The sequence below is a fragment of the Octodon degus genome, unplaced genomic scaffold (assembly GCF_000260255.1).
Source record: "Octodon degus isolate 3935 unplaced genomic scaffold, OctDeg1.0 scaffold00017, whole genome shotgun sequence".
In the NCBI taxonomy this organism is placed as follows: domain Eukaryota; kingdom Metazoa; phylum Chordata; class Mammalia; order Rodentia; family Octodontidae; genus Octodon; species Octodon degus.
The window spans coordinates 4,254,805-4,257,503 of NW_004524593.1; the positions used below are offsets into that span (position 1 = coordinate 4,254,805).

The 2,699-nt window shown below is 41.6% G+C and overlaps 1 pseudogene across 1 annotated transcript; it reads right to left on the minus strand.

Moving 5' to 3' along the window:
* Positions 1-462: 462 nt before the first annotated feature.
* On the minus strand, positions 463-2,693 carry LOC101563069 (annotated as a pseudogene). The gene has a single exon (XR_002820194.1). The product of XR_002820194.1 is annotated as a 1,4-alpha-glucan-branching enzyme pseudogene (transcript).
* Positions 2,694-2,699: the final 6 nt, after the last annotated feature.

The following is a 2,699-nucleotide window of genomic DNA, read 5'->3' on the forward strand; positions in this document are numbered from 1 at the left end:
CTTCTGAATTTCTGCAGCATCTGTTGTGATTTTATCTTTTCTTTTCTTTTTTTTGCAAGTTGTTTTTTAATTGATTGAAAGCAAAAGACAGCTTGATATGCTATAATTACCACTCCAAGTCTTCAGAGAACTGATACATTGCCATCTTCCAAAATAGTATATGAGAAGATCATAAGATAAAGCCTTAACGCAAAACGAAGCATAGATAAGTTCAGACACAGACTTTGTTACCTTTGATACAATTCTAAATTTTACATTATGTCTGCTATATATTTAATACAATATTTCTAAACACAATTTGAATGAAACAGAGAAATTTGGCAACTTATAATTTAGACAAACAGATACAAATAAGGCCATCCACTATCCACCCTGAAAATGCACTATACATTCAACAGACATAATTATGTATGACACATAATTCAAATTTGAAATTAAAAGGATTAAGTGACTACATAGGAAAATAAATGTTTTTAAGACATACGTTTGATTTGAAAACGCTAGCTGCTCAGATGGCTTGGGAAAACAGATGCGCCAATTTTAAACATACCATTCTCACTACTTAAAGAAAAGCTTGATACCGTTGCATGTACAATGTTGAATTTCAGTCTGACACTTTGGCTAGGTACCTGCTTGCATGTTATAAACTCTGTGACAATTCAAACCAGCAAAGAAAACTCCAATCTGCATGTAGAGGGGAGAAATCAGTTCTCTTCAGCTTGGCAGGTCCACATTCTGCAGGATGAGAGCCACGCGGCTTGGAATGTACACCAAAAGAGAATAGTGACGCCCATTATGCTCAAAGGGCTCAGAAAAGAAATCTGTACTGTGGTCCAGCCTCTGGTGACCTCCGTACTCTGCTGCATCCGAGTCTAGCACAATTTTGAATTTTCCTGGCAATGCTGTTCCAACTCTGTAATCAGTGAAGCTCTTGCTTGGATGGAAGTTGAAAATAAAAAGAAGATTTGCTCTCTCAAAAGTGATGATCTTATTGTCTTCATGTTTTTCACTTACATAGGCCTGTGGGGCTGATAGCCAGCTGCATCTTTCCTCCAATCTATTCATATCCCTGTCAAAGTTATTTAGGAGTTTATATCAAAGAAGGTCATCATCAGTTAAATGAAACTGCCTTCTGGTGTAATGGTAGCTCTCGTTTCCTTTTCTTGGGAAGTCTAACCATTCGGGGTGCCCAAATTCATTACCCATGAAATTGAGATAGCCTTCTCCACCAAGCACATGAGTAATGAGGCGAATCATTTTATGAAGCTGTATTCCGCGATCAATAACTGGAGTAAAAGGAGCTAGGACACTCATGTTTGTGTACATTTCAGCATCCATCAGCCAAAATGCCAATGTCTTATCACCAACCAGCGCCTGGTCATGGCTCTCTGCATAAGCAATACACTTTTCAAGATGGCGTCTATTTGTCAGAGTATATACCACATTGCCCATGTTCCAATCTTCATCTTTAAATTCTTTAAGTAGCTGGATCCATTTATCTGGAATTGCCATGGCTAATCGATAGTCAAAACCACCCCCTCCTTGGGAAATCGGAGAACAAAGAGCTGGCATTCCTGATACATCCTCTGCTATTGTTATGGAATCTGGATACAGCGTGTGAATCAAATGATTTGCCAACATGAGATAAATCAGGGAGTCTTCATTTACTTGGAGTCCAAAATATTCATTGTAGTCACCTGAAAAACCCTCACCTACTCCGTGGTGATGATACAGCATGGATGTCACCCCATCGAAACGAAATCCATCAAAGCAGTATTCTTCTAACCACCATCTTATGTTTGACAGGAGGAACCTTAAAACTTCCCATCTGGAGTAGGCAAACAGTTTACTATCCCAAAGCTCATGAGTCCCTCTAGGACCAGAATGGAAGTAACAGGAATCGGTCCCATCAAACATATTCAATCTGTCCTCTGCATTTTTGGAAGCATGACTGTGCACCACATCTAAGAGGACTGTGATACCCAGTGAAAGAGCTGTGTCAACAAGTTCTTTTAGTTCTTCAGGGGTTCCATAGCGACTTGATGCTGCAAAAAAGCTTGTGACTTGGTACCCAAAGCTGGCATAGTAAGCATGCTCCATGACGGCCATCAACTGAACGCAGTTGTATCCAAGGTCTTTGATTCTTGGTAGTACATTGCATGTAAAATGTTTGTAAGAGGCTATTTTTCCTTCATGGGAAGAAATTCCCACATGAGATTCATAAATTCTCAGGCTTCTTGGCTTCTTTGGTCTGGAATGCTTAAATTTATATGGGTGTTCGGGATCCCAGTGTATCCAATCATAATTCACATTACTACCTTCACGAACCACATACTTCGCCCATGGTGAAATACAGTACAAGATCTCTCCACTTTTACTGGTAATAACTACCTTTAACTTAGATCCATGCGGTACCATGACAAATTTATTCTGTTTTGGTGGGATATACAGCTCCCATTTTCCATAATCCAGTTTTTTATAAGGATATGAAAACGGGTTCCAGCCACCTGCGCTGGAAGTCCGAGGCGAAGGGCTTCAGGTACGGGTCGTTCTCCAGGAGGTGGCACAGGTCGGGCACGTCCGCCAGGGCAGCTGCCAGCTCCGCTTCGGAGCCCTTGGCCGGAGCCACCATGTTCCGCCGCAGCCCGCGTAGCCGAGGCCCGAGAGGGTCGAGGGGAAGGCGGAGCCGGAGGCGAGCC